A 12,566-nucleotide genomic window follows, 5' to 3' on the forward strand; every position below is an offset into this window, starting at 1 on the left:
AGAGGCGCTTTTTTTTTTTTGGCTTTGCTTTTTCCCCTCCCCCTATGGAAATTATTTTAACTCATGTATGCTTTTAGCAAGGTTATTGCATAAAGGGTATTATATGATTATTGTTGTTGAAATCATGTTAACTCCTGGGTTATAGGAAGAACTTTAGCAAAAACAAAAGTGTTCCAGTTATCAATCTGTGATAAATGGGAGAGGCCATATAGAGGCCACGTGCAAAAAGAGTTTCACTGAGAGCTCAGACCTTAGTAAACATGTGAAATCTTGCAGTGTACAAAAAAATAGTGTATCAAGGCATTATGTTAAAAATAAATAAGGACTTAGGATTGGTACCAAGCAACTCTGATTTGTGCCTGATCAATTTTTTTATTAGGAGACACTACCATACATTTCTGAAAAGGTAACGTGCTTTGCTTTTTATTAAATCATCAGTTTTGTAAAGTAATGCCGTATTTCTTCTGTGTATCTGATCCTTGTGTTTATTTAGTTTTAATTCATCCTTTAAGGTTTATGTTTCTAGATGGTGTGGTGGGCTCACAGGGGACGCCTCCCGTAGCCTGTTTCTTGTTTTCACCCATGCTTCGCTCACAAAGGAAACAAAACACAATAGCTTGCTGCCAACAAACTTTCCTTCTTTCACTTTTGAACACAAGGGAACTATGTTGCTTCACACAGTCTTCTTCTTGTTCACATTCACAGGAGTCCCCACCCAATTCTATTCTTCTCCGTAATTCTCGCCCTCAAGCCCACTATCAGGTGCCGGCCAACACCTCCCTTGTAAATTCCAATGGAAGGGTCCTTTTGACCCATAACTCAGGTTTAGCCCGGACGCCAGCGAGGAACTAGGACTTGTCAGGGCTCTAGAAATCTCTCCCAAGAATCCCTCCTCTATCATGTTCCTCAAGCCTTCTGCTCCCAGACTCCCCATTGTAGACTTCATCCCTCGCTTTACCAAGGCTGCCATCTTTCCGGTTCGACCTCCTCTTCCTCCTTTTTCTCCCTCTCCACCCGCCTCACCGTCCACTCCTCCCTCCTGCGACTGCCTCACTCTCCTCCTTTATACACCTTTCTAGGCTCCACCTGCTCGCCCATCCTTAGGACCTCCCTCTCCCCAGGTCTCTTGGGAGTGATAGTCCTCCCACTTCTTGGGACTCTTCTCACATGCCCTCCTTCCCAGAACAGCCCACTTCCCTCTGTCCTCCTTGTCACAGATGATTTTAACTATGTGATGGGATGTACTAATTTTACAAAGTATGTTTTATTTGGAATACTTTTTGTAATGGTTTATGCTATACAAATAAACTTATTAACTTACTCATTATTTACTTACATATAGAGGCCAGGTGCAAAAAGTGTGTCACTGAGAGCTCAAACCTTAGTAATCTTGCAGAGTACAGAAACTAATGTATCAAGACATTATGTTAAAATAACTAACCTTAAAGCAGCAGTTCTCTGACTTTGGATCTATGTTTTCTGGATTGGTCTGTGTTAACGATTATGATTTTAAATTGCTGTTGTCCCTCCTGATTCGCAGGGGATCCATTCTGGAGCATCCACCCCCCGTGAATCAGAAAACTGTATATTCAAGCCCCCATTGAAAATAATGGTGGCATGCATGCAGCATGGATACACCCACCATTTTGTCCTTTGCGGATATTCAAGACCGTGAACAGGAAGTCTGCAAATTGGGAGGGATGACTGTACTATGCTTTTAAACTTTTTTGTTGATACACATATCACTCTCCATTCATATGGGTTAGGGGCACAGGACCCTCATGAATGTGGAAAAACAAGTTTTTACCCAAGAGAAAACCTCTAAAAAGCTGCAAAAGTCAAAGCTGCAAATGTGCTGGGACAAGTGTAACTGTATTTTAGTGATGTGAATTTTTGCCTGTATTGGTTTCTTGAATGCCAAGTACAATATTAATTAAGATAATAACATGGGCCACATCTGATTGGTGAACGATGTTGGCTACCTGTCTCTTCCCAGTAGGTACTGCCTTATTTGCTGGATTTGTAGGGGCCTCAGAGAAAGAGGGCAAATGCCCAGCCTTCCCTCTACAACAGTGTAGCCCTTCCTTCCCTGGAATAATTTTTGCAATGTGAGTGAGTTTAAGCCTCTTCACCCAGCAGTCTCCAGTAGGATTGTGGTGTGTATCTGATGCAGTGGGTGAGTGTGCTTGAAGGTGTTTGCCCCTCGGCTGCCCAGTCTGCACCCCTTGCCACCCTCCACCCAGAAGAATTTGTCATCCTATTCAACAGACTGATTGTAAAAAGAGAACAACAGAAATGGAAACAACTGATTTGGTTGTTGATGGTGATGTTTTGTTTTTGTTAAAGCAGCAACAACAATTTAAAGTTCAGCTAAAATGTATTGAAAGCCAACTTGTTACAGTGGTTCGAGTGTTGGAGTATGACTCTGGAGACCAAGTTCTGAGCTATGGAACTCCTCTGGGTGACTTTTGGCAAGTGAAGTCACACTCTCTCAGCCTCAGAGGAGGACAAAAGCGAACCCCTCCAAACAAACCCTGCCATGAAAACCCTGTGATAATTAGAAACAACTTGAAGGCACACAACAATAAAATGTTATATTTCAAAAGTTTATTTTACCATTAGAAAAAGGTATAGTTAAAACAATGAAATCACTTTTAAATTGTAAGATCAAAGTACAGTGGACCCTTGTTATACGCTGGAGTTTGGTTCCAAGATCTCCCGTGTATAACAAAATCTGTGTATGCTCAAGACCCATTAAATATAATGACATAGCAAAATAGTGTCCCTTATAAAAAAGGGAAAATCAAGTTAAATTTATACTTTTTTTGTACATTTTCAAACTGTGGATGCTTAAATCTGTGTATAAGAAGGGCCGACTGTACAGCATTCTGCATTGAAAACATCTTTCTGTGATGTGAAGGTCAGACGTGACCAAAGAAGGTCCTACCAAATGAAAATCTCTTTGGCTCCAGGAAGAAAGAAAACGGAAGGGGCCAAACCAAACTTCCCACTGAAATGTCTTGGCTTACCTTCTGCAAGATTCATGTGCTGCTCAAGGTTTATGTGTTGGGAGGTTTGATGGTGTCCTCTTTTCCCCATTGCTTCACCTTTGTAAAGGAAGGCATACAACAGAGTGCCAATGAGGATGGCACTCACTCACAGGATGAGGTCTACTGGTCTTTAGTGGATGTGGAAAGTGAAAAACAAAATAAGGTGGGGGGTGCTCTCAAATCATGTCTGAGAGAGATGCCCTGAGGCTCACTGGGAGGAGAGAAGATGGAGGCTTCCTCCATAACCTAGATGGGATGAACACAGTTGGCACTTGCCAAATAAAGATCCTATTCTTGTTGTGTGCCTTCAAGTCATTTCCAGCTTATGGCAAGCCCAAGGTGAATCTATCATGTTTTTTTCTTGACAAGCTTTGTTCAGATGAGGTTTCCCTTTCTGTGCTTCCGAGTGTGAGAGAGTGTGACATGCCCAAGTCACCCAGTGGGTTTCTGTGGCTGAGCTGGGAATCGAAGCCTGTTCTTCAGAGTCATAGTCCAACACTCAAACCACTATACCGCACTGGCTTTCCTATATATCAGACCTGCACAACTTGGCAGTACATAGGGGCCAAAATTAAAATAGGCTAAACTTCTTCAGGCCGCAGATAGGTTTTAATTAAATATTAATAATTATGAATCAATTATAATCAATTAATAATTCATTAATATTAATTCCATCCTCCTGCTCTGCCCAGTCCTCTCCTCAGGAGAAAGCTGAGCAGCAGAAGACACTTCCCCATCCTTCTCCTCTGCCCAGACTTTTCCTTGGGAGAAGGTGGAGAGACAGAGGAACCTTGAAGGGTGAGCATTTGCCTCTATTTCTCTGCCACCACTTGGCCTTCTCAGGAGAAAGCCGAGTAGATTAGGAGCCTTACAGGGTAAGCATTTGTCACTACTCCTCCTTCTCCACCTGTCCTCCTCAGGAGAAAGCTAGGCAGCAGAGGAGCCTTGCAAGGTGAGCATTCACCTGACCTCCTCTTCATGGCCCTCTCCTCAAGAGGAGCACAAGTTATAAGGAGCCTTGAAGTCGTTCCACATCCTTGTGGCGGGCCACCTGAAATCCTTTGGTGGGCCACATGCAGAAACAAGGACAAAAAATAGCTGAAAAAGGGGGGAGACAGACTGCAGGTAGTGAGACCAAAATTAAAATGATATCTTTAAATTACAATCTCATATGCACAGCCTAAATGTATTTACATATATACATAGTTTAATTTGGTTAATGTGAAAATTTACTAAGATGTGATTTTTAAAAGGTTTTTTTAAAGAATAAAAATTTAAAAAGAATAAAAATGTTTAAGAAATTAAAAATTAAATAAAATTAAACTTTAAAAAGAATTGGGGGCTCTCCTTTCTATTCCAAGTGAGCCTCACCCCACTCATGTCATCTTTTCAGCATTTTAAAGGGACAGAGGCAAATGCCACAACCCATTTCTGCCAAAAGGCAAATGTTTGATGCAGTTTTAGGTTGCTGTCCTGGGAGAGCAGCAAATTATGCTGATAACAACACACTCGGAGCTAGATAATGTTCCAAAGTCAAATGAAACAAAGCAAAGGTCTGTGCAAACAGTTCTCAAGCAAGAATCCAAATAGCACAAACCAGAGGGCACAGCCAAAGAGAGAAGTCAAGGATCCAAAGTCCAGGGTTCCAGAGACTGATGAGACAAACAGCAAATCCAAGATCAAGAAGTCCAGAGAGACATGGCAACTTGCAATCCAAGGAGCAAGGTTTCCAGCCAGGAAAACAAGGGATGTCACGATCAAGCATGCTTTTGCGGGGATGCTCAAATAATCTCTGACACTGAGGCAGGCATTCTGCACTTGTTTAAATTCCCAAATTGCAGAAATCTAGCTGTGCTTGATTATCTCGGTGTTTTAAATAAAACCTCCTTTTCTGCTCATTGATGGCTGAAGGAGGGCACTGTAGGTGCTGCTGTTCCTCATCCAAGTCTGCAGGCTCTGTTGCTGGGAGGCATGGCTGCTGAGCCTCCTTGGAAGCCACAAACTGCTGGAGCTGGCAGGGGCAATCTAGGGCCAGACTCAGGCTCAGCTTCCGGCACAAGTCCAATTTCAGGCTTCGGCTCAGCCTCCTTGTCCTACGCATCCTCAGCCCGGCTGGGCATGACATCTACATCAATAGATATATAGTGTCTAGATCAAAGGAAGTGAGGGTGTATAGTGTCTAGATCCAAAGGAGGACAACCAAAATGGTGGAGGTCTCAAAACCATGCCTTATGAGGAAAGACTTAGGGAGCTGGGTATATTTAGTCTGAAGAAGAGAACGTTAAGAGGTGATATGATCGCCCTGTTTAAATATCTGAAGGGGTGTCTCATTGAGGATGGAGAAAGCTTGTTTTCTGGTGCTCCAGAAATTAGAGCAAGGAACAATTGGTGCAGGCTACACGAAAAGAGATTCCACCTGAACTTTAGGAAGAACTTTCTGAGAGCTATTCAACAGTGGTACACAATTCTCCAGAGAGTGGTGGATTCTCCTTCTTTGGAAGTCTTTAAACAGATGCTGGATGGCCATCTGTCAGGTTTGCTTTGATTGTGAGTTCCTGCATGGCAGGGGGTTGGACTGGATGTCCCTTGAGGTCTCTTTCAACTCTTATGAATCTGTGATTCTATATTTCAATAGTAATGGTGTCACTCCTCCTTTAGAGTGTCACCTGGTGCGACCCACACCCCTCACACACCTCTAGTGATGCCCGTGGCAAGTGAGATAACTAAAAATAATAAATGAACAGAAATAAATGGGAAGGGTTGAAGAGCAGGAGGTAGGGCAAGGCTGAGAGAGAGGAGAGTAAGTGGTAAAGCCCAGCAAAACAATATCCTTAAACTGTTCCATTTGGGCAAGGACAGTCGCTATTATTATTATTATTACATCCTGCCCTTATCCCAAGACTGGGGAGGTTATCACATGGGGGAAAAGACATCCTTTTCTCAACCTTATTGTGCAATTGCATGAAGATTATCACACGATGTCACATTTAACCCATCATTGTCCCTTATTATTATTATTATTATTATTAACCTTTATTTATGAAGCGCTGTAAATTTACACAGCGCTGTACATACAATCTTTTTAAGTAGATGGTTAATTCCACATCGCCTTCAGTGATGTGGAATTATCCTGTCATTTTCATTAACAGAAGTTTCTGTTATTCAAATGTTACAGGACAATTCCACTTTCATTGACAGGATAATGCATTTTATCACATGGGAAAAATTAGAGTGTTAACCAGCAATTAACCCGTGAAAATCATACGATCGCACTTAAAGATTTACACACGCATCGCGCCAAGAAAATCATTATCCCTTGAATAACCAGGGAATAACCAGGCAATAAATAGCAACAAATCATTCACGGGATTTCCCCATGAACAATTTGTTGCTGGGTTTGTTTGTTTTTTGTCAGTTTATTCCTGCCTGGGATAATGGCACTTTAACCTCTCGTTTGGATTTCTGCAATGCGCTCTACATAGGGCAATCCTTGTACCATACCCGGAAGCTGCAATTGGTGCAAAATATGGCGGCAAGACTGGTCACTGGTACATCCAGGACCAGTCATATAACACCGGTCCTTAAAGACCTCCATTGGCTGCCTATTCGCTTCCGGGCTCAATACAAGGTGTTGGTTATTACCTATAAAGCCCTAAATGGCTTGGGCCCAGGGTACTTGGAGGACCGCCTCTCTCCATACAATCCACCTCGCACACTCAGGTCAGCCAGGAAGCAATTGTTAAGGGTTCCAGATGCTAGGTATGCCATCACTACTCAGAGGGCTTTTTCTATCTCTGCCCCCAAGCTCTGGAACTCACTTCCCGGCAAGCTCCGCTCAGCCACCTCACTGGACCAATTCAAGAAGGGGTTGAAGACACACTTGTTCCAGCAGGCATACCCCTGACCCCTGAAGTACTCCCCCCTCCCCTCTCAGCAGCATTGGAAGCTGGCTTGAGATTTTTTAGGGTGACGATGTAATTGTGTTTTATTCTGATTTTATTGTCAATTTTAATTGTATTGTGGATGTTTTAACTATGTTGTTAAACCGCCTTGATCTTTGGAAAGGCGGTATATAAATAAAAATGTATTATTATTATATTATTAATGGCGTCGTCGTGTGAAAATATTAATCACGACTACGTTTTGCACAGGTTAATCGTTGGTTAAAACCCTGATTTTCCTCGTTTGATAAAGTCCTATGACGGGATAGGTGCAATGTGTGATAGTCTTTTGCTCAATAATCACAGGAGCGACCTGCGTTGCTCCCATCCTTCCCCCATCTGATAATCTCCTGTGACTCGGGGCACCTTAGAAATTAATATTCTTCCCTCCCACTTTTTTTAGCGGCTTTTAAAATGTCCCAGCTTCTCTCTCCCTCTCCTCCCACTTTGCCCCTTTGTCCTCAGCTTATTTTGACTGCTGCAAATTGAGTTCAAAGTACAAAAGTAGTTTGAAGTCATTTAACTCAAAGAGGAGAGGAGGAAATGGACTCTGGCTCTTCCCAGTAGGCTTAAGCAAAAGCCAACTGCTGCAGACTTTCCTGGCTTGTGTGCTCTTCCTCATTTGCATGATTTGCTAACATCAGAGCAATTTCCACACTGTGCACATTAGATGCCTGGAGTTGAGCAACTGGAATGAGGCAGCCGTAGGTCCAAAACACACTGCAGAAACAAATAATCCAGTCTGAGACTGCTTTAACTGCCCTGGCTCAATGCTAGAGGAATCAGGGAGCTGTAGTTTTGTGAAACATTTAACCCTTACAAACTAAAATTCCCAGGATTCCCTAGCACCAAGCCAGGGCAGTTAAAGCATCTCAAACTGGATGTGTTTTGTGCCTCTGGTGCCACAAAGAAATACATGTGTATTTTAATAGATGTGTTTTAAAAGATGTTGTGTATCTGTTAATTGTTCTTAATTCTGATCCATGAGGAAAGGCAGGTAAGAGATGATGATGATGATGATGATGATGATGATGATGATGATGATGATGATGATGATGATGTTGATGATGGTAGAGATGGCCAAACATGCATATTATATATATACATACACACACACACACATATTTCTTATATAAAATGGAAAATCAACATTTGCTGTTTGGAACTATGTTCCCCCCCCCCCCCCCCAATATTTTCAAGCCGTGGATGCTTGATTAGGAAGTTTATTGATGAAAGAGGAATGTATTTATATTTATGTATATTTATAAATTATAATCCATGAGTCAAACTAAATATAAAAAGAAAAGGATGCAGTACAATGATACAAAGTAATAAGGCAAAAATATTATTGTATATAGAACATGTTACTTGCATTTTCTTTGTACTGAATAAAGATAATATCCAATAATAATGATAATGATATATTATTATACTCTATATATATATTGTGTGTGTGTGTGTCCCTGTATTGGGAGAAAGGTGGGATAAAGAAATCATCATCATCATCATCAGCTGCAGCTGCTGCTGTGTGTGGATGCAGCCAGAGAGAGAGAGCTAGAGAGAGAGAAATGGCTTTTTCACACTGGACCTTTGAGGGTTAAATAAATGAGAGAAACTCCATTCCCAGAGAGGCAGGAAATGTTATATACATTCAGGGGAAAGATAAGGAAGGCAAATAAAGGAGGTGCCTTCCTTCTTTCCTTCTTCCCAGCTGCTCTTTCCCTACTTTCTGGGAGGCCAGTGCCTTGGAGGGACTGACAATGAAGGAGGCAAAGGGTGAGACTGGGGAGATGGAGGAGGAAAGAGGGGGAAACAAAAGGAAGAGGGGGCTTCTCCTGTGGGGCATTTGGGAGGGAAGGAGAAAGACCCACAAACACACACACACACACACTTTTGTAGTTGTTCTTAGTGGTTAGGGGGAGGCTGACCCCCTCCAGCCCAGTTGCAAAGGAGGGACTGAGCTGCAGGTATTTGCTTCCTAGGAAACCTCCTCCCTCCCTCCCTCCTTTGAAAGGCCATCTCTATTCTCTCCTCCTCTTCCTCCTGGGTTGTGGCATGTCTTTAAGTATGTCTGTCCAGTGGCCCCTCCACATTCCCTGGGGTTAGGGGTGAAGGACACCCTGGGAATATGGGAAAACCACAAATAATGGAAAACTATACTTTTTACCTGAGAGAGAAGACCTCCCTAGGGATCTCCAGGTCTTCTAGGGTAATTCTGTGGTCAGGATCTGCCAGAAGTTGACCATAGGATCATGTTGCAGGACCTACACATGCCCAGAGGAGTGTTTTCTATAGGAACTTCTAGGTTCTCCATCACAACTCTGTGGTCAACTTCCAGAAGAATTGACCTGGAGTACTTAAAGATTCCTAGAGAGAACATATTAATCAAAACCCCAAATCATCAAACCCACAAAAGTCAAACATAGAGGGCCAGCTGTACTTGCTTCATAGGAATCCCCCCCCCCATTGGAAGTCCATCCCTCCTCCTCCTCCTCCTGGGTTGGAACAGATGTATGTATTTAAGTATGCATGTATACTCATCCTTCCACATTTGTGGCCTTGGCTCTTGCAGATGTGATTATTCCTGGTTTTTAGCAATCTGTTCTCTCTAGGAATATCTAAGTCCTCCAGCGCAACTGTGTGGTCAACTTTAACCAAAGGTGGCACTGAAGGACTTAGAGATTCCTAGAGAGAATGCTCCAATAGGTATTTGTAGCTCCTCCGGTGCAATTCTGTGGTCAATGCCTGGCAGATGTTGACCACAGAGTTATGCTGGAGGACCTAGAGATTCCTAGAAAGGGGTCCTCTCAGGTAAAAACATAGCATTCTTGATATTTGCAGTTTTTGCATACTCATGTGGGTCCTGTGACCCTAAACCCAGCGAAAGTGGAGGGACGAGTGTATTTATGTATGTATGTACAGTTCTCCTTCCACATTGGCAGCTTTGGCTTTTGAGGATTTGACTACTGATGGATTTGACTAATAGGTTCTCTTTAGGAATATCTAAGTCCTCCAGCACACCTCTGTGGTCAACTTTGGCCAGTTGTTACACTGGTCGTGCAGTGGTTAAATGCCTGTACTGCAGCCACTCACCCAAAACCATAAGGTTGCGAGTTCAATACCAGGGAAAGGGCTCAAGCTTGACTCAGGCGTGCATCCTTCCGAGGTTGCTAAAATGAGTGCCCAGATTGTTGGGGGCAATTAGCTTACAGTGCAAACCACTTAGACACTGTTACTTCAATATGAAGCGGTATATAAATGAAGCTGTTTGAAAGACCTAAAGATTCTTAGAGAGAAGACTCCTCAAAGCATTTGATTGTTGATTATTTTCACTGTTTTGTTTGTTATGATATTTTGACATAGTACAGTGGGGCATGAGGGGGAATTATTAGAATGTATTTTAATACATGTTGCATTTTATATTGTATTTTATCTGACATTGTAAGCTGCCTTGATCCTGCAGGAAAGGCGGCATATAAATAATAATAATAATAATAATAATAATAATAATAATAATTATTATTATTATTATTATTATTATTATTATTTGTAGATCCTCCAGTGCCACTCTGTGGTCAATGTCTGCCAGAAGTGGCATTGGAGGACCTCGAGATTATTAGAGAGAAGATTCCTCTAGCCATTTGTAGGTCCTCCAATGCAACTCTGTGGTCAATCTCCAGCAGATGTTGACCAGAGAGTTGCCCTGGAAGACCTAGAGATCCCTAGAGAGGTGATACCTTAGGTTTTAAAAAACAACCTTTTTTATTTGCCGTTTTTCCACATTTGTTTAAAACTTTCTCTGGCATCCTAAGACATATTGGTATAAATGAGTTATGATGTTTCTGGCGAGCCTGGTGACTCTTGCCTGGAGTTGTCAGCGTGCTTTATTGTGCTGTTGTTGTGCCTTCAAGTCATTTCCAACTTATGGCGAACCTAAGGTGACCGCATCATGGGGTTTTCTTGGTAAGATACTGTGGGTTCAGAGGGAGGTTGCCTTTGCCAATCTCTGAGACAGTGAAGTTTACCGCACAGCATTATGCTAACGTTCCGAGAACGGAACATAGTGAAGTTTACCACACAGTATGGTTCCCATTAAGTTGCCATTCTGAGCCCAAAGTGTTCCAAAAGCGTTCCAGGGTGCGAACGATGAAAAACAGTTCTCAGACAGATGGAACATTATCATCCCGTTACATGAAAAGTTAGTGCAGTAATCTTATCCGTTCTTATATCCGTTCTGTCAGTCCTCATGTCCTGATTGGCTGAGTCAATTTCCTGCTCTGCAGTCCTAGAGCGTCCAAAAAGCTTAATGCTCCTCTAGGTATGACACGGCACCATGTTAACATACAGGAATGATTTTCCTCAAAGCAGAAAAGGTTTTCCCCACATCACATTTTTAAAAAATGTTTACTTGTTAATTTTTTTAATGGATACACACACACACATATGGGTTTTTTATGGGTTTTTGTTTTTTTGTTTATGTTTACATACGTACATATATCTTTTTGTTTATGGATATATATGTGTGTGTGTGTGTTTAAATATGTGTGTGTTATGCATATACATGTATATCTATCTGTTTATCTCAATGTATATATATATGTGCGTGTGTGTGTTGTATCTAATATATGTAATAGGTATGGATACATACATATGTATACATATTCACACACATGCATACACACATATATCTTTTTGTTTATGAACACACACACACACACACACACACATATATACATATGTTTATACATATGTGTGTACTATGCAGTGCATTGAAAGAAATATAACCAATAGCGGAACATTATGAGAACATACTCAGAAAAAAAGGAAGGTACTGTGCGGTAAAATGCTTTCCAGTAAGGTTATCATCCCATTATAACTTCTCCAATGCAATAATTCCCGTTCCCAAACCGTTTCTGCTCGTAACGGTTTCAGAAGTCAATGGGAACGTTACAGGCTGTGATGCAATAAACTCCAGTGAGAGTGTGACTTGCCCAAAGTCACCCAGTGCGGTTCCATTGTTGAGCAGGGATTCGAACCCTAGCCTCTAGAGTCATAGTCCAACGCTCAGCCCACTACACCAGCTATCTGTCAGAGGGAGATAGTTCTGTACCCTTTTCATGGTTGTTCAAAAGAGGAAATTTGAGTAAGTGGGGCTTGTTACATGTTTGGATGAACAGTACCTGCTGAAATTGTCTCTTCTGCACAACCATTAAACATGCCAAAGCCCTCTGCAGATTTCCCTCTGACAGCACAAATTCCATAACTTTTGAAGGGACATTTATCACTTTATTATTTCCATCTTCCCTGTCTGCACTGCAGTTGGAACTTTGCCCTATCTCTGCAATGGAAAAACAGCAACCCAAAACATTTATTTTTAACATTCTGCTGAGGGTCTGCGTTCTAGGAACTCTTGGCTTCTCCCTCAATAAAGGGTCTCCTATTTCTTGACTCAGCTTTGTCCTTTTTTGCTCCGGTTCCATATTCCTGCAATTGCCTTGCAGACTGCTTCTCTCGTTGTTTTTAAACCTCAATTTAAAACTTTCAGAATCGTATTATATTTATTTGTATCCCGCTC

At 41.9% G+C, this 12,566-nt stretch overlaps 1 protein-coding gene across 1 annotated transcript in view; it reads left to right on the forward strand.

Moving 5' to 3' along the window:
- The window catches only part of LOC149320902 (uncharacterized), a 36,953-nt gene that overhangs the window by 12,924 nt on the left and 11,463 nt on the right, over positions 1 to 12,566 (forward strand). The window lies entirely within an intron of this gene.

This window comes from Sceloporus occidentalis, unplaced genomic scaffold, assembly GCF_023333645.1.
Source record: "Sceloporus occidentalis isolate IW3139 unplaced genomic scaffold, rSceOcc1.0.p SCAF_1, whole genome shotgun sequence".
Classification (NCBI taxonomy): Eukaryota; Metazoa; Chordata; class Lepidosauria; order Squamata; family Phrynosomatidae; genus Sceloporus; species Sceloporus occidentalis.